At 45.2% G+C, this 23513-nt stretch overlaps 1 protein-coding gene across 5 annotated transcripts in view; it reads right to left on the bottom strand.

The window, feature by feature from the left end:
* Nucleotides 1-23513, bottom strand: part of SGMS1 (sphingomyelin synthase 1) — a 922685-nt gene that overhangs the window by 281640 nt on the left and 617532 nt on the right. For all 5 annotated transcript variants that reach the window (XM_078642900.1, XM_078642901.1, XM_078642896.1 and 2 more), the window contains one exon: nt 21679-21751. The gene's annotated coding sequence lies outside the window, so the exon portion shown is untranslated. The remainder of the gene's footprint in view (nt 1-21678; nt 21752-23513) is intronic.

Below are 23513 nucleotides of genomic sequence, written 5' to 3'. Positions count from 1 at the left end.
TTTAGGCAGTGAGACATCATCGAACTAGCTACCTCGGAGACAAAGCTAGAGAAATTTTTCAAAATCTCTTCATGCTTCTCCCCAATTAAGATGACCAATTGGGTGTTGTCTGCTTATGAGCAAATCTCAAATCCCCAATTTATGACCATCTTGGCAAGGGATGAGACGTACATGTTAACCCCTTCCACGCTGATGACGAGCTCAGCTCGTCATGAGGTACACCTCTCGTACGCTCATGACGAGCTGAGCTCGTCATGTAACGCGGTATTTACAAAACTTCAGCGCACAAACCGCTAGCGCTGATGCGGTTAATAAGTATCGGAGTCAGGGAGGAGCCCTGAGGAACCCCGTATTTAGAACTGTGGGGGGAAGATCTAAAAGTATTCAACTGAATGGACAGAGTCCTTTTGCTTAGAAAAGATCCAAACCTGGAGTGGAGCCTTATCATGAAGTATTTTTATCACTATGCTGTGCGAGATGGTATTGAATGCTGCAGAGAGGTCAAGAAGGATCAGGGCAACAGCCTTGCCCTGATCAACTTCTAATCTAATGTTGTGCAAACCAGCAAGAAGGGTAGATTCTGTACTGTCCCATCTGAGATGATTAAACTGGTTATTGTCCTCCAGAAAATCGGTCAGGGGAGTGTTGACAAGTCTTTTTAAGACTGTGTACATGTAAGGAAGCAAAGATATAAGGCAGTAGTTAGAATGGAAACATCTTGTCCTGCTTTTTTGACCAGGGGAAGGAATAGTGCTTGCTTCCAGGTGTCCGGGTACTAAGCATTTGTCAAGGAGCAGTTACAAATGTTAGTTACATGACTTAGTGTGGGTGCTAAGCGGGAGAATATGAAGTGGGGACAGAGGTCGAGCGAAGAGCTCAATTTGATCTCCATCAGCTTCTCCACCTGTTACTTTGACACATTTGCGAGACTACCCACGTAAGCACTTGCGTCCAGGTGAGAACCTAGCTGATCCCAGGGGAGCTCCGCTACGGAGGATTGAGTGTCGAATGTAGAGTATTTATCAATATTATCTATGAAGTAGTTATCTGTTTTTTCATAAAGGGGGCTGAAGGAGGCAATGACCGATGATAAGCTGGTTGGTTTGGAGAGTTCTTTTACAATTTTGAATAGTTCTCTGGAGGAGCTTTTGCTTTCTTTCAGTCTTCTAATGAAGTAAACTTTCTTTGCTCTCTTGAGCGCTTTGATAATTGTTAAGTTGACATTCAAAAGCTTGACGGTCAGAAGGGCTTTTAAAAACAAAAAGAGGGTTGTTTTTGAGGGTATGGGTCGTCAACCAGGATTAGATGTCCATTCGATCTAGGGGAATGATTTCAACATCTGTGGATGGAGAACATTTTCAAATACAACTCTGTGTAATCACCTTAATGGTGGTAAGCAATATAGCAGTATGTAAGAGAGGATGCAAGTTTTGCCTTAGTTAGTAAAATGTAAACTGAGACACCAATCATACACCCAATAGACTTTAAAACTCTTCTGTGCAACAACAGAATCAATCATACATCATACAACAGTGGAAAAACGCAATGACCAACTGGAGGCTGGATTTGAAGGTCACCAACCGGTCTAACAAATTAAAAGGATACAGTAAGTGTAAAGCAACACAAAAAAAATACACATCAAACTTGGGGCGCGCTACCAGAGCCCTTCTAGGCAAAGTTTTGCAAGGTGCTACCCACGCCATCATGCACGGACTCATGACATTACTCCCCCGGGGGCAGCTTCCAGATGCTAAAATAATAACCAGGGGAAGCAGGTGCACTTTGTATGATGTTTGTCCGACGAGTGCAATGTTTTGTTTTACTGAAAATAAAAATAAATTTGATAAAAAAAAAAAAAATACACATATGCAGCACAGCAACTAGTCTCTTTCTGGGAGCAGTTTGAAAAACCTAAAATAAGTTTGAAGCCATACTTAGGTACCCAGACAGTTCAGATATGGACAGTGTGCTTTAGCCCTCTATAAAAACATATCCCTAATGAAAACAGAGGATAATAAAAAAATATCCTGACAACGCAAATTCCCTCGAGTAACTAATTAGAGAACATTAGCACTCCACAGCTAAATTGGTAATAGTAAATTATCAAATGAAGATCATGTCAAATCAGGGATGAGAAATTCATATAGCTTAATGCCCAGGACCAATCGATTTGGGTCGAGCACGACCAGCTTGGTTTATTTTGTCCACTGGACAAGAAGGCTCAAGCCCCTGCAACCCACATGCATTTGACGTAGTCGGCAACTCTGGCAGTTACTTATGCCAGAACTGCCAACTATGGAACTGGAGAACCAGGTTCAAGTCTCTTAATCGGGTCTACATCCTGTGATTCTGGGCAAATCACTTAATCTCCCTGTGCGCCTACAAAAATAAAATGAACGTGTCCTTGTGCAATTTTACAGGTGCTTATGTAAAGCACTCAAATCCCTTTGGGTCAAGTTACCGCTATTAAAACTTGTTTTTTAAATTTGTACATACAATACATTATTTCAAACCATTGTTACCTTACATCGCTCACAGTGGTTACGATATAAAAACATGTACATGTTTGTAAAACTTAATTTGTGGTTATTAATAATTGAGAAACAAACAGGAGGGACAGAGGGGCAAGTTTAATGAGGTCCAGCATTCATGCCCCACAGAGACAATGTGCAAAGAAGGTATGAAGTTCCCCCCCACTGCACCCAACGGCAGGAACAAAAGATCCCCACCAAATAGCCCCATATTGGGTGCCAGTCAGGTATTGCAGCGCCGACCTGCCAAGGGCTTATGATGAAGCATGACACCTAGCTTGCTAGGTGTGTGAGAGCCCTAGTTCCGACAAGGGATATTCCCCCCTTTTTTCCAATCGAGGTTGGACCACCACCTTGTGGTGCATCCCCACGTTAGTTACTCAGACCCGAAGAACTTCATACCTTCTTTACACATTATTAATAATTGTGTCAGAATTAGGCAAATACTTACAGATGGATCAAAGCAATATAATTGGTTGTTTTCAAAATAAATTGTACCCAAACATATTGCAGCTTGAAAAAAGTGAATGAATCTAACTCTTTTGCTTCATTATGTTGTGTTGGGATCCGCAGCCCCCAGAATAGATTGGGAAAGAGACCAACAAAGAGCACTGGTGTCTCCCTTACCTACCCAAACCTCTTCTCTGTTTTCAGCCGGTTCCAGGACGTGACAAACTAGAAACAACGTCCGCTCGTACGCCCTGGAATACAGAGACTTTACGAGTTATGGCCCCTTTAATTCAAGTCCATTTCCGGATCATGTGACCTCCGAAGTAAACGTCATCACAGGCTGCGTACCAATGAGAAGAGACATAACCCAGTGGAGACTCGTGTCGTGGGGAGAGGAAGACAACGAGAACGCCGAAGGGGAAAAATGGATTTGATAGTTCCCACCAGGAATTCATCTTGATCCGCAGGGCCGTAACCCTGGCAGGAAAGACAAATACAAGAGCCCGCAGCAGACTTCAGAGAAGCCCGGGGACAATGTACTCATGAATTCATGTTGAGCTCGCAGGGACGTAACCCTGGCGGGAAAGACAAATTAACAAGTTACTTAACGTCGGTAACGATATATCTGTATGAAACATAGGTTAGTTATCGATTCCTTACCTTAGAAGTACCCCCAAGCGTCAGACTGGATCCGGAAAGTTTTTCATCAGCAGTACCTCTGTGCATTGGTAGGTGGCGTCGGTCGACTCCACGTCCGTCGTTAGCGTTCTGGTCACCGGGATGACGCCAAGGAAGTTACTTAGACGCCACCCTTGCGTGTGCACGACTTTCCACGCCAGGAACGCAGAGCCATGCAAGACACTGACCACTGGTGCACAAAACTAGGGCCCTGAAAGGATATCCTTAACCTTAGAAATCTGTTTGCAGAACGGGGAGGATTGGTGGGGCGGTAAGGAATCTATAACTAACTTATGTTTCTAACAGATATATCGTTACCGAAGGTAAGTAACTTGTTCATCTGAAAGAAACAGTTAGTTATAGATTCCTTACCTTGGAATAGATACCCCAGCAATACCAACCCCGTAGGTGAGTCTGCAAACTAAGTTCACACCAGAAAGTCCTAGAGAACAGAACGGCCAAAGAAGCAGTCTCTCCGGACTTGGCTGTCCAGGCAGTAGTGCTTGGTGAACGTGTGCAGTGATGCCCACATAGCTGCCTGACAGATGCCGTTTCGGGGGACTCCCTGTCCCAAAGCAGTAGTAGCTGCCTTCTCCCTGGTGGAATGGGCTCACATCCCCACTGGAGGCTCCTTTGTGATGTATTCCTATAGGTTCTGTATCGATCCCCCTATTCCTGACCCTATTCTGGTTAACAAACTAACAAATTAACTAGCAGCCATCCCATGAGGCAGAAAAACCCCCATGATGCAGGAACCGTTATCTGATAAAGCCACACTACGGCACAGGAACGTGTTATCTGATTAGGTCATAACGCTTGCCATCTAATTAGACAAGCGATATTCCTCCAGCCCCTGATAAGGCATACGGAGTTCTCATAACAAATCAAACCTATGACAACCTGGGAAAAACCCTGCGGCCATTGTTTTGATTTCACCGAGAACTTCAGCAAAAGAATGTGCTAACGACCTGGTCGTATGACATCCTTATTGACGTATCTATGTCCATCCTTACGTCAATCTCGGCACCTTAAAGGTATAAATATTACCGATATTGCCCTATGCAAACACACGCGGTGGTGACGAGGACGGAGCAGCCAGACTTGCCGAAGCCCAGAGCAGAGCAGACCCCGCTGGCGCAGCCCCGCCTTCTTGACGCGCTGAGATCGAGCAGCTGCCTATTTCTCCTGCCGAGAAATCCAGCTCCGGCGCTTCCGGGTAGCCCTCGAGGCAGCCTGGAATATCGAGACCAGAGACGAGAGATACCATCACTCATTCATCCTAACTTCCAGGTACAGAACTGAATAACCCCTCGCAGAGAATTCTTTAGTCAGTCACTTGGCAAAAACAAACTTAACTTAAACTGTAACTTTCTATTCCCGCCCACGTATTAGGCTTAGGTCAGGTACACGGGGTAGGCGTATCTAGAAACACCAGTTGAGTACGTTTAGTCAAATGTATATGTGTATGTGTATGTAATATATTTTATTCATTTTAAAACCTTCATATGGCTTAGAAACCATATCAATGTTTTTACAGTATTATTTTATACTTCTGCTTCTAATGTATGCACTTTACTTAACTATAAGTATTGCAATAATATCGATCCATTTCTCTTGTATGAGAAAAGAGACTGAACAATAAATAACATCTTTTATTGAACACGCCCGTCTCTTCCTTTTCTCTACAATCTGATGAGACTAAGAATGCACGTACTGACTGAGTAAAATAAATTGCCTTTTGTTCACACGACTCTCGAGATACACTCTTGATTAGGGGAGAGCAAAGTTGTCATGTTCTATGGTTGTCAGAAACTAAATCCCTTCTTGTCTAATCAGGGAAGTTAATTCCTTCCTGAACTTTCGAGAAAGTTTCTAGTGAACTCTGAGCTAGCTGGCAAACCCAAAACTTTAAGTCTAATATCGACAGTAGTAGACCTAGTTAACGTCTGGTCTAGGCCTATACTATTGAAGGTATTATTCCAATGCGCAGAGCCTATTGGGATAATAGGAACTACACTACATGGCGCCCAACACGTTTGGAAGGGCGATAAAACTAACGTAAGACATTTAGAGTAACTCAGTCGTGCTTTCTCACTCAGACCCCTTTTTCCCCATAATACTCCAAAGACGTCTGGAGTGGGTGAAAGGTAATATCCGCCAAACCTCGCAGGAGGAAACTCCTATGTATGGTTCTTGGTTTTAGTCAACGTTGAAGGATAAAACCGTTCCAAAATATTGTGCATCTAATCTTTGTTTCCATAAGAAACCTGATCTGCAAACAAACAAAATAACCTTCTGGACAGTACAATGTCAGACAGTGAAGGAGAAAGAGAGGCAGTCAGATTAGCAGCTGAAATAGCAGCAGCTAATACTGCACTGCAAGACGCAGACCCGGATATAATACTCATCCCGGTCATCAAAAGGAAATCTATAACCTTAAAACTTATAGAAAATGGACTGACACCTAGAGGTGGCACAGTCATATTCGTAATTGAGGCACACGAATATCGGCAGACAGAGGTATACTATTCATGGATACATTTTCCAGCAGCAAATGCTGTAACAAAGTACTTCCACTATTACAAAATAGAGGAACCTCCTGGAGAGTACACTCCTTTCGAGGAGGTGGAAGTACCACTTAAATTTCAAGAGCATTTGCTCTTATTTAATGGTGCCCTAAAACATAATAATCACATAACCAGGCTCGGTCCTTTAGGTAGACCAGGAGCAACGTGGCCGGTCCTAGCCGGATACACACCACATCCAGACATCAATGGGATGTCTGTAGCAGAGCTGTTAACACAGCTAAAACAATTAATAAAAATACATAGACAATTAGTCCAATATGTGATGCGGACTTCAACAATTCAACCAGCAATTAAAATTCCACAGCTGACCCCTCACCAGGGGAACACAAATAAAATTACACCTCAGAACATACAATCCTGCCTAGGTAAAGTACCGGCTAAACGGGAACAAATACCATTCTGGTTGGCACAAAAAATCACCCAAATAGAGGCGGTGTTTCCAGACACCACCCCGTTAGAAAAACACAGGATTCTGACTATCTGTCTTCCAATGGGAATCGCACCACACATTGAGGACTGTGACACTTGGGGTACAGTCTTCGCTTCCATCTACACAAAAACGCACGGTGTTCCATCCATTTCGGTAATACCAGATGTGCTAAAACAAATTCAAGACGAATACGGTCCAGAACCCGCTTTAACTCTTGGTATGAAATTACTAAAAGACTTCAAGCAGGTCTCGGCTATATTATTAGCCAACATAAAAGGTGAAGCAGCAAACGTGGCGATCCGCCAGAGGTTAAAGGAGACAGATATAGCAGACCAACCAGCTGAAATTGCCAGAATCATAGAAAAATCCTTTGAGGAACTAGGCAGAGATAGTTTAGGTGGAATACCAGTAAAACCACAACTAATTGAAAGTCCTGACAAAATATTTTTTAATAATAATTCAACATCACAGAAAAAGAGCTGGGATGGAAACAAACAATCCAATCCTAAAGAAAAGAAATTCCAGTCCAGAGGAAGGTCTCCTAGGCGAAGAGAAAAATCTCCGAACCAAAGACACAGGTCACCCCAGAGTGACCCCTCTGGGAAAAGATATAACCTTAGAAATAGGGATAATATAAAGAAGCCTGATAGATATCAAGACATTGATACACGTCCCTCTCAATCTTTTCAGACTTCCTCGCAGAAATCGGAAAGAAGAGGACGATCAGAACAAAGAGAAGAGCACGCCAAGTCCAAAGACAAGGAACCTGCTCAGCTAAAAAAGAAATTACAATTTCCAAAAAAGAAGGTAGCCAGTATTAAAGTAGTTAATGCCGAGAATACTGAGGACACAACTGAAAAACGGAGAATGGGCTCAGACAATGCTAGACAGCGCAGCAGAAGTGAGCATAGCTCGCAAAGTCCTTATGAATCATCTGGAGACAGTGGACACGAATGAATATCTTCAAGTGGAAACTGCAGACACCAGAGTTAGCAAACCTCACAAAATATATGAAATAACATTACGTATAGAAGGGGATAAGACTAGAAAAATAAGGGGACTATTTTGGGATAATCTCTCCAAGGGCTATGACATCCTTCTAGCTGAAAAAGACTGGCCACCAGAGTTTGTCAGGGAGTGCCCTCATGGCGAAGAAATAATCACGCCTGCCTTCTCAAATCACATCCCAATTCATAAAAAATACACACTTGCCAGAAAGTGGGCAGTAGCTCTAGCTCCTGCTTTATATAAAAATCACGTAGGATGGGATGAGGACTCTCCTCCTCACCAAATCCAGTTAAAATCACAACCTACTGCACAAAGGCAGTACCCAATTAAGCAAGAAGCTAAAAAACAGGTAAAAGAAATTCTAGATCAGCTAGAATACCAGGGGGTGATTGAAACTTGCACCTCACAAATGAACAACCCTTTGTTTCCGGTCTCCAAACCAGACAATTCATATCGTCTAGTTTTGGATTACCGACACCTTAACTCATGTTGCAAAACTTTTGCAGTGCAAAATTCGCATAGTGCTGCACTAATGAATAACATAGTGCGCAAAAAAATACAAAACAACATTAGACATCTCTAATGGATTCTTTTGTCAAAACATAGCACCAGAGAGCAGATATTTGTCTGCGTTCTCAATAAATGGCACTCAAAAACAATTCTGTCGGTTAGCCCAGGGGTACAAGAACAGCCCGGGAGTATTCTCAGCGAGAGTAACAGAATTACTACAAACATATGACGACGAAGCATTATCGTATGTCGACGACATATACTTAACAGATGATGACTTGGAGACTCACTTGAAGAGAGTGAACACCATAATACTTGGGTTCGCAGCAGAGGGTTACAAATTCAACTTTAAAACATCCAGAATTGCCCATCTGACAGTCCTGTTCGTAGGATATGAATTATCAAGTGTAGCCTGGCTGACAATTTTCTAGAAAAATGTGCCGTCCTCCAAGCACCTAGAACACTAAAAAACCTACAGTCAATTCTAGGCTTCCTAAATTTCGGAAGAACATACATTGCAAATTACGCAGAAAGGGTCAAACCCCTTTATGATCTAATAAAACCAGATTTTAAAAGAACCAATTGGACTCAAATACACACAGAAATTCTGAGATCCTTACAAACAGACATGCTAATTGACACAAAATTAGAAACACGTGATAACACACGCAATCTTGTGATTCGAGTCATCCCAGGGAGATGCGGATTCACATACCTGACCTCTAATGAGGGAGAAAAGGTACCAATTGCATTCAAATCACACTTGTACACTAAGGCTGAAATGAAATTTAGCCCAACGGAGAAAATTCTTACTGCAACACAGACGGCTATAGCAAAAGAACGAGCCCTGGCTCAAGGTAAACGAATAATAATCGTGACACCGATACCAGCCCTAGAGGCTGTAACAAAAGCAAGCATTCCAAATGCTAAAGCGCTCCATCCGAGATGGATACAATGGGCTAATTCTCTTGCTGCAACAGACGTGGCGTACGAATTTGATCCTTACTTAAAAACTCAAGAATTTCTCCAATATGAATTTGAATGTCCTCCGCCGACCGAAATTCTGCCTCTAGAACACTACGGCTGTATAATATATACAGACGGATCAGCACAACCCGCAGTGGGGGCTAAGCAAGCTTACAGTGCTGCGTGCGCGATCGTTAAAGGTCGCTGGCACGAAGGAAAATTTAAACCAGCAATCACTAAAACACAATCTTTAGGAGATTGTACAGCTCAGCGAGCTGAACTACTGGCGTTCAAGATGGCGCTTGAAAATACCGATCGAGAATTCCCCACACTCATAGTGTGCGATTCGTATTATTGCGTTCAGTCTTACAATGAATACTTGCAGATCTGGCTTCAGAATGGTTTCAAGGATGCGAAAGGTGGCACAATCAAGCATAAAATGCTCTGGGAACAAGTTGTTCTTTTACAAAAAGAACTACCAAAGACTCACGTGATACATACACTGAGTCATCAACGTGATGGCGTTCACGTTGCAGGGAATTCATTGGCTGATGAGGCCACGAAGGCAGCTGTGCAAACAGCTTCCGTAGCTGCCATCACCCGGTCAAAAACAAAAATAGACAGCGAAATATTACAAGCTGTCAGCGCTACAGAAAAGGATTCGATAGAAACACTCCCGAAAGGCTTTCCTGTAAAATACTCATACATAACTGATGCGAATAATGTTCCTTTTGCTCGAATCCCTGGAGTGGGGGATAGGGCAATTCCAAACATGGAACATAGGTTAGGACTAATAATAGCGGCACATGAAGGGCTTGCTTCTATACATGCTGGCGTCTCAGCCACAGTATCATTATTAAAACAGAGATACTGGTGGCCACAAATGAGAAGACAAACAAGGAATTATGTTTTAGAATGTGAAATATGTCAAAGAATGAAAGTATCAATGGTGAGACGCCCAGCACAGACGCCCCTTCTAATCTCGGCTAAACCATTAGCCTGTGTTTACCTAGACCACTGTGGTCCCTTACAAAGGGATGGTAACTATAAATATATCTTGGTTGCAGTGGACTCATGTACGAGATTCATATGGATGTGGCCCCAGCGAACGGCTGACGCCAGAACTGTTATAAAAGATTTGCGAGTCTTTATCGGCACATACGCAATTGGCATGCTGCATTCAGACCACGGTCCTGCTTTTAGCTCTAGAGCTTATAAGGAGGCCATGGTCAGCATGGGCGTGACATTGCGGTACTCTTGTCCATTTCACCCTGAGGGGAACGGAATTGTTGAAAGAAAAAACCGTGACATAAAGCAATCTATAACGGCAAAGGTATTAGGTTCGGGAGCTGGGTGGGTCAAACATCTAATAAGTGTCCAACGTAGTCTAAATAACTTGCCAAGAAATTCTCTGAAGGGATTCAGTCCGTACAAATTATTATTTGGAACTAGGATGTTAATCTCTGACCTTGACAGTCAAACTTCAGTGGTGAAGGAAAAAAGCTTTGATATCAAAGACCGTTTGGCTATTTTGCAGGACTTAAAAGAAACAAGAAAAGACCTGAGCAACATAAAGTTGAAACAACAGCCAACAACCACTGAAGAACCACCACCTGTCCCAGCAAGACCTGTCTGGATTCCAAAAGTCGGGGATCTAGTCAGAGAAAAGATCGCGGTAAAGAAGGAATTTGGGCCTTCTTACAGAAAAGCAGTTCCTGTCTTGTCTGTCAACGGGACAAGATCAGTTGTACTACCGCCGCTTGCTGGTAAAAAGGAGAACCGAGTTGTATCCATCGACCTGGTAAAACCACAATCATGTGGCCGATAACAAATAGTAGGCCAAGTGGACTCCCAATAAGTAGCAGAACACCAAGGTTTGCTACCAGTACAGAGGTTCTAACAAAGAGGCTAATCACATTTGAAACGCCTACAGAAGAACAACAAGGACTATGCAACAATGCAATGGAACTTAGACCTCTGAAAACCCAAATAAAAACATTTAGCAGAGACACACCAACCTATAATGAAGTAACAAACGACAATGCAAGAAACATTAATCCTGAAGCAATTGGAACTATTGACAGAACTGCATCCGGCTACTTCATAAATTTCGATGATTCCTCTGAAGGCTTCACTGAATCAAAGACACAGCCATCATCAAAAACCTTTAAAGATAAAGCTAAAGAACTTTTGAAACAACTGAAAGAAACATATCTAATTTCTCCATGGATCGAATTTTGGGTGGGTTTTGGTGCATTTATCCTCATACTTCGGCTCATCATGATACTAACACTGGGACGCTTCATTGAGGGAAAATATGCTAAAATGGACACAGCAAGTCAGAAAATCAACTTGATCCTCAAACCACACACATCTTCACACGTCGAGAAAAGAGAACTTTCTTCAGTCAACTTCACAGCCAATCCTATACCGGGTGGGGTAGCATGGGACAACACTGACTACGAAATCTATGGTCCGGTTGAAATCCTGAAATATCCACACCAAATTAAGATCTCATTGAGTGACTTTGTAAAACCAAGCTCATTTGCTGATGATTGGGACTTCAAAAGCATTAATAATATGATGTCTGACTTAGTAATGTCTGCTAAATTTACCAAACATGATTATTTGCAGGGTTCTACAAATTATGATAGTATGTATTGCTATAACCACTATGGTAACCATTTTTTACATAGATCTGCACAACCTAGAAATGTTTTAAATTATAATCAATGGGAACATTGTGCAACCCCTCCAAAAGGAAGCTCAAGAACCGTTTACGACAAATATTCATATTTTTCAGGTTTTAACATAAGTAATGCTGAAACATTTTATTTCAAATTGTCAAACAAGACAGGGACAAAGGCCATGATAACCAACACAAAATTGATATATTCAGACTCATTCTTTGAACAAATGAATACTTTTGGTTTTGATTATTGGGACAAAAATGTTGAATTGAAAAGTGTTTGGGGCACAAAAGAATGGCAAGTACAGGGTATAGAATCTTTGTTTAGAGCCTGCATGATCCCAGAACAAATTATATTTTTAAATGACACTGTTCAACAAACTACCTGTCTAGGCTTAGCCAAAATCAAAGACTTAAATAAACCGTCTATTCCAAAACCAACAATGAACAGCAATAGCTCTACAGATGAAGAGATAGACGTAAATTATGTATTAAACGAAAACAGAACACATCCAGATTGGAAACAGTGGTTGATCTGGCCCACAGATACTAATAACTGTCAAGACAGATTCCTGAACAAAACACAGGGGTTCAAAATGACCAGGCCAGACCCTAGATATCCTCAAATACATCACCCAGGGATAATAACCACCTACAGTGTGGGCAAATTATGCCTTCAGTGGCTACAAACTTCCACACTGGCAGAAATTAAGCATCACCTAACTTTACTTACTGATGGTGCTGACTTGCGTGATTTCACTATGGGACCACGCAAACAGCGTCAAAAGCGTTTCATAGCAGCCTCTGTATATGCAGCATACAACGAGGCCTGGAAGGTTACTCAAATTGAGACAGCAGAAAGGATACGGGAAATTGACCGTATTAATTTGGAAAAATCACTTTCTGTAGTGGACAATGGGTTAATGACTATCCTCCAGAATTTTTTCTTTGGACAGCATTGTGTCTTCAGCAATCGACATATTATCGCAAGACTTACTGTTATTACAACACGGTCCGTCCCAATTGCGTTCTATTGTGCAGCTTGGCTGGACGTTACAAAATCTGCGTTCAGGCTATGTGCCTTGGCGTTTAATCAACACAACGTCACTATTCTATATCTTTAACCTTACTGATAGACAAATCAGTATGGCCCAGAAGGGTGCTGATTATACAATCCTGAGCATTGAGAAACTTGAGAGATTACCAGTGACAATGTCAGAACGACCTGTCAGTGAATGGATAATACATGGGATAATTAATATTCCAATATCAACCTTCAGGTTTCAATACTGCCAAAAATATATACAGGCTGGCATGTACGAAAAATTGGGAAAAGGGTACATAAAAACAACATGGAACCTGCCCTATTCACATGCATGTGTCAGTAATAAAGGACAGAAAGTGTTTCTTAGTGGCAATAATTGTGCAATGTCACTAAGCGGTACACTTCTGTGTAACGGAATTAGTTTGCATGGAGCCTGTGAAGGAAACTCAAATAACCTTTCATGTCACCAGCAAGGCGCACCTGCAACAGAGATTGAACCATTCTTTCAAAAGACTCTATAATGGGAGTTACATTCTAATTGTAGATCGCAGATGTTGTAGTCTTATGCCCGGGACTCCTTATCTCGTAACTACGACTGCGAAGGTCAAGTGCTGTGGACACTCATTGTTCCCCAGCTCCTTTCCAGACAGGGAGGCAAGGGCATGGCCCAACTTGAAAATTACTTCTATTCGAATAGATACTTTAAGCAGAATGAAAACAGTGCTTCTTCAGACGCCGACAAGGCTCACGTCATCAAAAGAAACGTATGATCTCCAAGTCGCAAGGACGACTGCAGAGATGCATTCATTGTTATCAACTAATTCCCCCATACATTTCGCAGAAATCCTGAATGAAATCTTAAATATTTCTGATACCAGTGGAGTCTCAAAAGTATTTAAGACAGTATTTTCGATGGCATTAACACCATTCAAAGCCATACTGGGTATTTTTCCAGATTTCGTCCATTCGATTTTTGGCGGACTTCCCCTCATTTTAGTACTGACTGCAGGAATCCTATTCCTAGTCCTTATATTTCGTTATGGCAACCCATGTCACAGACAAAACACCTGCGACAAGGGAAGAAACAATCCTAGCCATTGGATACCGGGACCGGATATCAAAAATCCTGGGACTATCCCGGCTTAGAGACCTGAACATGACTTGGTTTCTATCATTTCGACCAATGTGGCAACGATGTGTTTTACCTGTATTAAGGTGCCTGCTATGCGGAGAAGAATGCGTGTTAGACACCTGTCTGACGCTACAATCGGATGCGCCAATGGATGCAGAAACATTGTTGAGTCCAACAAAGGCTCATGCTTTGTGCTGCCCTCAAAGGCTACCAATCCTGATGACGGCATTCGTGGAAGCTTCACCACTACGATTAAGGGGTAGTGAAGTTCAAGATGAAAGCAGCATCGATCAGGTACGACCTTCTGTCAGCAATCCAAATCAAAATGTCAATGGAGACAATCATGCGCACGAATGCATGGTTACACCTATTTCCGAGTTAGTGGAACTCTCCCAGGAAGCTGTTGACAACTTTTTCGAAAGCCTAAATGATATGATGTTCTCACCAGAGCAGAAATAGAGACTTTTGAACAAGCCCGTACACGGCGTTCCCTGAATGTGGCCTTCAACTTTAATAATAAAATCACATGAACAATTTTCCCTCCAGTTCACGGACAGCAAATTTTTTCAGCAGCCCCAAAATATTTTTGCATATTTTTCGGGACACTATCTTCTGCTTAAAGTAAGAACTATTCTTAGAGAACTAAAATTTCTAATTTTAGATAGCTTATAGACATTAGCTGCCCGCTGGTATGTTCATAAATATTTTATTCTGTGATGAAATGGTCTCGAACTTTTTTTCTGTATTAAGAGCCATTTCATGTGTAAATTTTCATATACAAAATAGCAATAATGTATACAAATGCGTGATTACTTTAGCATTGTTCTACAGCTTGAGTGCATACTATACATATGACTGCATTTTTTCCGTATATTTGATAATTTCAAAATGCATTTATGTATTTTGGGGTGGTAAGGTATACACAATACTCTATAGTATGTTTTACTATGCATAGATTAGTAAATATGTCCATAGTTAGCGTGGAGTGGGTGTGATGTATTCCTATAGGTTCTGTATCGATCCCCCTATTCCTGACCCTATTCTGGATAACAAACTAACAAGTTAACTAGCAGCCATCCCATGAGGCAGAAAAACCCCCATGATGCAGGAACTGTTATCTGATAAAGCCACACTACGGCACAGGAACGTGTTATCTGATTAGGTCATAACGCTTGCCATCTAATTAGACAAGCGATATTCCTCCAGCCCCTGATAAGGCATACGGAGTTCTCATAACAAATCAAACCTATGACAACCTGGGAAAAACCCTGCGGCCATTGTTTTGATTTCACCGAGAACTTCAGCAAAAGAATGTGCTAACGACCTGGTCGTATGACATCCTTATTGACGTATCTATGTCCATCCTTACGTCAATCTCGGCACCTTAAAGGTATAAATATTACCGATATTGCCCTATGCAAACACACGCGGTGGTGACGACGACGGAGCAGCCAGACTTGCCGAAGCCCAGAGTAGAGCAGACCCCGCTGGCGCAGCCCCGCCTTCTTGACGCGCTGAGATCGAGCAGCTGCCTATTTCTCCTGCCGAGAAATCCAGCTCCGGCGCTTCCGGGTAGCCCTCGCAGGCAGCCTGGAATATCGAGACCAGAGACGAGAGATACCATCACTCATTCATCCTAACTTCCAGGTACAGAACTGAATAACCCCTCGCAGAGAATTCTTTAGTCAGTCACTTGGCAAAAACAAACTTAACAAACTGTAACTTTCTATTCCCGCCCACGTATTAGGCTTAGGTCAGGTACACGGCGTAGGCGTATCTAGAAACACCAGTTGAGTACGTTTAGTCAAATGTATATGTGTATGTAATATATTTTATTCATTTTAAAACCTTCATATGGCTTAGAAACCATATCAATGTTTTTACAGTATTATTTTATACTTCTGCTTCTAATGTATGCACTTTACTTAACTATAAGTATTGCAATAATATCGATCCATTTCTCTTGTATGAGAAAAGAGACTGAACAATAAATAACATCTTTTATTGAACACGCCCGTCTCTTCCTTTTCTCTACAATCTGATGAGACTAAGAATGCACGTACTGACTGAGTAAAATAAATTGCCTTTTGTTCACACGACTCTCGAGATACACTCTTGATTAGGGGAGAGCAAAGTTGTCATGTTCTATGGTTGTCAGAAACTAAATCCCTTCTTGTCTAATCAGGGAAGTTAATTCCTTCCTGAACATTCGAGAAAGTTTCTAGTGAACTCTGAGCTAGCTGGCAAACCCAAAACTTTAAGTCTAATATCGACAGTAGTAGACCTAGTTAACGTCTGGTCTAGGCCTATACTATTGAAGGTATTATTCCAATGCGCAGAGCCTATTGGGATAATAGGAACTACACTACACCTTCTTTGCCAAAGAAAAGCAGTCCTTGATGCACAGAACGACCCACCTGGAGATGGTCCATTTGTGCGCGGCCCGACCTTTCTTAGCACCCGCGTACCCAACAAAGAGCTGCTCGTCCACCCGGAATTGGTTGGTGTGATCCAAATAAAAGGAAAGCGCATGTTTTGGATACAGACGGTGGAGCCTCTCTTCCTCTTTTGAAAGATGCGGAAAGAAGGTGGACAGAGTGATGGTTTGGCCATTATGAAAAGAAGTGACCACCTTTGGAAGAAAGGAAGGTTAAGTTCTAAGGACGACCTTGTCCGGATGAACAGCCAGAAAAGGAGGCTTGGAAGACAGAGCTTGTAGCTCACTTACCCTGTGCGCAGAGGTGATGTCCACCAGAAAAGCAGTTTTCAGAGTGAGGAGTCTGTGAGGACAGTTATGTAGCGGCTCAAAAGGAGCGCACATCAGATTAGTAAGAACCAAGTTCAAGTTCCACTGAGGCATCACGAAGGGAACAGGAGGGAAAAGATGAGTAATGCTTTTGAGAAATCTATTTATAACAGGGGACTTGAAAAGAGAAGGCAGATCAGAAAGCCTGAGGAAGGCTGAAATGGCCAAGAGGTAGCCCTTAAGAGTGCCCAGTGCAGAGCCCTGCTGGGTCAAAGACAGAAGGAACAAGAGAACCTCAGGAAGGGGATCCATAGCCTTTGCAGTGCACCATGCCACAAATCTATTCCATCTGCAGGTGTATTCCGTCTTAGTGGAGGGACGCCTGGCTGCCAAGATGACATCACAAACTTTGGGAGGCAAGTCAAAGGACATCAACTGCCACCGCTCAAGCTCCACGAAAGGAGATGGAGGCTGTACAGGTTCGGGTAGAGGACCGTCCCCTGCTGCTGCAACCGAAGAGGCAGTTGGATCGGGGGATCGATGGCCATGTTGAGCAGCTCGGGGTACCAGACTCCTTGTGCCCAATCCGGAGCCACAAGAATGACTTTGGGCCCGGTCGCACATGATATTCTTCAGCACTCTGGGCAGAAGTGGTATAGGCGGAAAGGTGTAAAGAAGATGGCAACTCCACTAGCGACGGAAAGCGCCGCCTAGCGAGTGCGCGCCGAATTGCTGATATTGCGCGTTCTCTTCAGTGGCAAATAGATCTAACCAAGGCTCTCCTCACTGCTGAAAGCGACCTTGCACCACCTCCGAATGAAGACGCCATTTGTGATCCATCATGCACCTGTGGCTGAGTTTGTCCGCCCTGGCGTTCAATGAACCTGCCAGTTTTTGAACCACCAGGGATATGCCCTGATGTTCCAGCCATGTCCAGAGACGGAGGGCGTCTTGACATAGGCTCCACGACCCCACCCCGCCTCGTTTGTTGCAGTACCACTTGGAGGTGGTGTTGTCCTTGTACACATGCAGTACTCTTCCCAGGACAGAGGGAAGGAATGCTTCAGAGCAAGACGGTTTTCCCAAGGCTCCAGAAGGTTGATGTGGAGCTTGGACTCTGCGGGAGCCCATAGGCCTCAGCTCTCCGCCTCTCTCATGTGGCCGCCCCGTCCCGGAAGGAATGTGTCTGTCACCACTGTGTGTTCTGGTTGGGGAAGGGAGAGGATCTGCCTTTGACCCAAACCAGGTTCATGAGACACCACTGCAATTGTCGTGCAGTGCCCTCCGGGAACTGGACGCAATCTGACAGATTCCCCTGTTGCTGCACCCACTGGAAATTAAGGTCCCACTGCAGAGCCTGCATATGCCACCTGGCATGATCGACCAGCAGGATGCAGGAGACCATGAGACCCATCAGCCTCAGGGTCATCCTGACCGAAACCCGGGATAGGGGAGGAAAGATCGGAATCATAGCCCAAATATCCAGGACTCGCTGTTCGGGAGGGTAAACTCGAACTTGCGCCGTATCCCGAACCGGTCCGTGAAGAGGAGCTTCTGAGAGGGGGTCAGGTGTGACTTTGGCACATTGATGGAGAACCCCATGCGAATGCATGAGGTTGGCTGTAGTCTGGAGGTGGGAGATGACCGCCTGGGCCCGCCGAGCCCGCCTTCAACAACCAGTCGTTGAGATAGGGGAAGACTGGAACCCCGGATTTGCGCAAATGAGCTGCGACCAGCGCCATCCCTTTCGTGAACAACGAGGGGCGCTGGTAAGGTCAAAGGGGAGCACAGTAAACTGAAAGTGCTTATGGTCTACTGTGAACCGCAGGTAACGCCGGTGGGCCTGCAGGACCGCGATATGAAAATAAGCGTCCTGCAAGTGCAACGCTACCATCCAGTCTCCAGGGACAAGGGCAGACAAGACCTGAGTCAGGCTCAACATTTTGAACTTCTCCTTCCGGGGGAAGCGGTTGATATTCCTGAGCTCCAAGATAGGACGCAGGCTCTTGTCCTTCTTGGGCACCCGAAAGTAGTGGAAATAGCAACCACAACCTACTTCTGGAACAGGAACGCGCTCAATGTCTCCCTTGGCCAAGAGAGCCATAACTTCCTGTTGGAGAAGGGCCAGATGATCACCGACATGCGATGAACTTGGGGTGGCATGGTTGGAGGGATAGTCTCGAAGGGGAGGGAGTAGCCCCTTCAGACTATCTGCAAAACCCAGCTGTCCGACGGGATGGTGCGCCAGTGAGGGAGGTGATGGCAAGCCCTGCCGCCCACCTGCATTTGATGGGCCTGAATGAATGAACTAGGAAGGTTTGGAGGCTGCTGCAGATGGGAGGTGGGGGTGGACTGGTCCGCCCGCTGGCCCCCAGAACCACGTCGATGGTTCCTATGGCCCCGGCCGCGCTGAGGTTGAACAGCTTGCGCCGGCCTGTGGCTCTGAAGGGCACGTGTTGGGGCACCCCTTCCATGGCCACGAAACGGGCGAAAAGCAGACTGTGCAGGCTGTGTGGCGGAGAGGTCCAAGGACTTGGCCGTAGCCTGAGCGTCCTAGAAGCGCTCTAGCGAATTGTCTGCTTTGTCACCGAACAGGCGACGGCCATCAAAGGGCATGTCCATCAAAGTGTTCTGGACATCCCCAGAAAAAACAGTTGTCCTCAACCAGGCGTGACGGCGAAGAAACACCGACTTTGAAATGGTCCTACCCAGTGAGTCAGCAGTGTCCAGTCCACAGCAGATGGCGAACTTTGCTGTGTCTCTCCGCTCAGCAACAGCACGGAAGAGCAGGGCCCACGCCTCCTCCGGACACTGAGGCAGCACTTGTGCCACCCTATCCCACATGGAGGGGGAATAACGGCCCAAGAGGCATGCGGTGTTCACCGACCGCAGCCCTAAGCTGGAGAAAGAAAAAAACTTCTTCCCAAATTGATCCAGCTTCCTGGATTCTCTGTCCGGTGGTGCTGTAGGGAATGCACTCCGGGATGCGGAGGCTTGGACAACCAAGCTCTTGGGGAGGGATGTTGGGAGAGTAAAGTGGGGTCGCCCGCTGGCATCGGGCAACCATCATATCCACAGGAGCACCTGTGTTGGGCCTGGACCAGGTGCCCAAAAGGATGTCCGTGGGGCTTCATTAAATGGAAGCAGGGGCTCGGAAGAATTGGCTGCTGGCTCTGTCAGGAGGGTAGTCCTGACTGCCATGGTAGGTAGCTCGAGACATAGGGCCTCGGCCGCCCAACGCAACAATACTGCGTAAGACGCTTCCTCCTCCGTAGCCACAGTAGAAGGAGACAACATGCCATGGTCTGGTGAGGTGTCCAGAACACTGGCATTCCCAGGTCCTCTTTCCAGTCCGGATCGTACTCCAACTGAACAGTGAGAGAGTCCTCAGACACCTCTCAGTCTTCCTCACCCTCCTCTGGCTGCCAAACTGGCTGAAAATGGCCAAGGTGGAATGCAGGCACAAAAGTACCCATCGGCGCCTGATCTGGCATCGGTCGACGCCGTTCTGGCTGCTTATCAGCATCGGGGTGGAAGCCGGGGTCGACGCTGACTGGAGGTCCAGCCGGCATCGGCTGTGGACATGGTGCCGGTGGATCCGGATCCAGGCCTGGATCCATGGGGGCCTTGCGGAGCCACCGGTGTCGAAGTCCCAGGGCCTCCAACCGAGTCCACGGGGCCCGAAGGCGCACCGGCGGAGTCGGGCTGCCCAAAGATGGCATGCATCGCTTCGTAGAAGTGACAAAGCTGGACAGGGGTCGCTCCCGTTGCTGGGAAGGCCGGAGTCAACCCTGAAGGCTCCGCACGCAGAGCGGCGGGAGTGGCACCACCCGCACCCTTTGTCGTGTCCGCCGACGGACAAAGGGAAGTCAAAGAGCGACAATGCTTCTTTGACTTCTTCTTGTGCTTCAACTTATCTGACCCAGAGTGCGAAGACTTGGACGAAGAGTGATGATGGATCCGCGACCTCCCACGTGACCGGGACCTTGAACGACGCGGAGCCGACTGCCGGGCCTAGAGTAGCTTTTGGGACTGCTGCCGCAAAGACTTCGGGCCTTGGTTCGGCAGTTGGAGCACGTCTTGAGGTTGTGGTCGCGCTCCAGGCAGTGGAGGCACACACGGTGTGGGTCCGTCACCGACATCAGTCGAGAACAAGAACCGCAGGCCTTGAAACCGGGCATCCCTTGTGCACCAGGAGTCGATGTAAGACTCAAAAAGAAGTTGACAAAAGTCAGTCAAAAAATGACTGGGTGTACTGCTCTCTCAGGATCTGGGCTTGCTGGCACAGAAAACAAAATAACGCACGTCAGCGCACGAGGGCGGCGTCCAAGTAACTTCCGCAACGTCATTCCGGCGACCACAATGCCAACGACGGACGCGGAGTCGACCGACACCACCAACCGATGCGCAGGGGTACTGCTGACGAAAAACTTTCCAGATCCAGTCTGACGTCTGTGGGTGATTCTAAGGTAAGGAATCTATAACTAACTGTTTCTTTTAGACACAAGAGCCCACAGCAGACTCCAGAGAAGCCCGGGGACAATGTCCTCACGAGCTGCCCATTAGCCCTCCTGGAGGAGCATAGCTTGCACAGGTGCGTACCTATCTCTGGGGAGGAGGTGTGATGCAGGTAGGACAAAAAGAGAGTCTACAAACGGGAAACACAAGATAAATCACACATCGGCTGTAGTAAAGACCAGAGCATGCTGCAGTACCTGCATTTAGGTATATAAGACAAACCGGTCCAGACAAGAAGATCTTTCTTTTTTTAAATACTTCACAAAGCTAATTCCTTCACTTTGAAGTAATTACTTACACTTGGTGATGGTTTTGTTTTGGTAAATGAAGTCATGCTCCCCCTCACGCCCCTTCCTTATCTATATTAAGCATGAGTAAAACACTTACCTGTGCCACTTCTTTCTCTTTATTCCGAGGAGAAGAACCGCTGGCCTCCTTGGTGCTGCCGAACTAGAATAACCTAGAAGAAATAAGAATAGGATAAAGAGAGACCTCTGTATTTCCGCTTAATTAACCAGAAATAATTAATCAGAAAATCAAACTCCCTATTAGTCTCGCCACCCCCTTACATCTTTTAATTTTAAGTACAACTTTTAATATCATTTCTGTAAAAAGGCATGATAAAGTATTGTGTTTAATGGTGCATGTAAAAATTAAGGACTCAAATCTTAAAGAAAATCACAAAAGTGCTCCCTCCGGTCTGCGAACTTGCATGAGTGTACATTTATGACTTTTCATTAATTCAAACATTTGTTATCCTGGAAACCTGAAATATAGAGAATTCCAGGCACACTCCTAGCAAACTCTGCTGTAATCAGGAGTCAGACAAAATGACAATGGAGGTATATTCAGGCTGCTACAGTGATCAGTAAGCTAGCCTATGGATATCTTACACAAACAAATCTTCTGTATGTGCAGAGCTAGTGACTGTTCTAAGATTTGACATATATAGAGCTGATTTCCCCAGCAATGCCCCCCTCCTCCCCCAGCTTTTCACATCCAGATCCAAAGAAAGGATGAGGATCTAATAATTCTGAAGGACCTGTAAATGGTGCTACCGGCCCCATCATAATGTGGGCCTTTATGGTAAAGAACTGGCTCAAAGGCAGCAGCAAAATCAGCAAAGGAAAGCTGGGGAGAGAATTTACAAGAACACAACCCATACTCGGCAGAGTGATGAGGAAATTCATATCTATACTACTATTATAAAGAGAGAACTTTGAACCTTTGAGGCGGGTAAACTCAGGAACCACAGCACCAATCCAAACACCGATACATCGTTGTAATTGTCAGGGTCTGCAGATAAACATAGGCTATATAAAAAAATAAAATATACGTTCTTTAAAATATTTACGATAAAAAAAAAGTAGTCCCTTGGAAGTAGCGCCGGACGACACGTGCGTGCAGACATCAGGAGCGCGGGGAGGAGCGGCGTACAGGAGCGTGAGGAGGAGCAGCGGACATGAGAGCGGGGAGGAGCGGCGGACTGGCGGGGAGGAGCGGTGAGGAGCGGCGGACAGGCGGTGAGGAGCGGCGGACAGGCGGGGAGGAGCGGCGGCTGAGGTAGGTGAAGCGGCCCGTGTGCGGCTCATTGGGGGCCTTGAAAGTGGCGGGTGCGCTCCGGGGGACCCACGGACAACGTCGGGGCGGGCGGGGGCCCAGAAGCCTGATTGCTCCCGGACAACGTCGGGACGGGCTGCTAGTAGGGTATATATTACGAAGGACGTTACTAGAACTCATTCCAGAGACGACACACTATTTCACACGTGTTCAGGTACGCGCAGAATGGCATTTTTTTAAATCAGGGCCATACAATCTGCTGTCGCAAAGGCAGGTAGTATCTTGGAGTGCAGCCTCAATTTTGCACAACCACTTCTAGAGCCTAGCACAATGCAAAGGGTAAATGAGCTAAACGGTGCACAAATGATATGCCCATCATATGCCACACAACACACATACAAGACAACATTTGTTGAGAGTGCAGATTACTTCTTACACAATTTATATTATCAGTGACCTATAAGCCAAGTACCCAGCCAGCATACATGGCAGCGATATCTTTATGCACAGTCCAAGTTACTTCGGAGTAAGCATTTGCAGGAATGTCTTTACAAAATCACTGCACATGGTATCAGAGCACATTGTCCGAGCCAGGCATCAGTGCCTACATCTTATCTCCAGCCAAGCAGGTAAAACAGTGCTTATAGGAGCCCAAGAAATGT

Source organism: Lissotriton helveticus, chromosome 5_1 (assembly GCF_964261635.1).
Source record: "Lissotriton helveticus chromosome 5_1, aLisHel1.1, whole genome shotgun sequence".
Lineage (NCBI taxonomy): Eukaryota > Metazoa > Chordata > Amphibia > Caudata > Salamandridae > Lissotriton > Lissotriton helveticus.
This window is presented reverse-complemented; position numbering and strand designations above follow the sequence as displayed.